A 757-nucleotide genomic window follows, 5' to 3' on the forward strand; every position below is an offset into this window, starting at 1 on the left:
TGGATTTTTTTTTTTTTAAATCTGTCTGTGTCATAGTCTAACAAGTGGACTGGAAGGTGAATGACTCTTCCTAGGAAATGAAAGAAATCTTTCTGATGACATATGGATAGGAGAATTTTCCTGTCTGTTTCTTGGAAGCTCAAATTCCTCAATTAGAAATATTCATCTTATTCTAAATAACTTCCAGGCATTCGAGGTTAGAGACCTAATAAACGATTTTTTCTATAAATTTTGATGTGTCAGACGTCTCTAAATTAGCTGTCAAACTCAAAGTCCAATGTTCAGTCACCAATTATATTTCTTCCGTACAACTTCCTTAAGCTATTAGACCTTACTGAAAGGAAACGCTACATGTAAACCAAAAAAAACTGGTGTCTTAACCTAGACCAAAATATTTGACCAATGGCACCGTGCTGTCTTGGGATTTACATCCATAGTTGCACCACTGGTCAACTGGCACGTGGCTTTCCACATCTGAGACTGTTGTGCAATTACTTGTAATTACTTGAGTCGAACGATTCCAGACGCCTGGCGGTTACTTCATCTTCGTTTACCGTTCACTATTTTATCGTGTGCCAGCAGAATGTCCGGGTGCCCGGCCACTGGCATTGCCAAAGTTGGCACTAGATTCCTGGCCTCTTCAAATCCGCGCTCGACACCGGGGTGCCCGAGTTTAAGTTGGACGAGCCGGGACCCCAACTTCTGTGCCGCCGGTGCCGCGACGCCTGGCGGGTATTAAGATGAACCTCAAGTCACA

This window comes from Condylura cristata, unplaced genomic scaffold, assembly GCF_000260355.1.
Source record: "Condylura cristata isolate star-nosed mole 26May11 unplaced genomic scaffold, ConCri1.0 scaffold00013, whole genome shotgun sequence".
Classification (NCBI taxonomy): domain Eukaryota; kingdom Metazoa; phylum Chordata; class Mammalia; order Eulipotyphla; family Talpidae; genus Condylura; species Condylura cristata.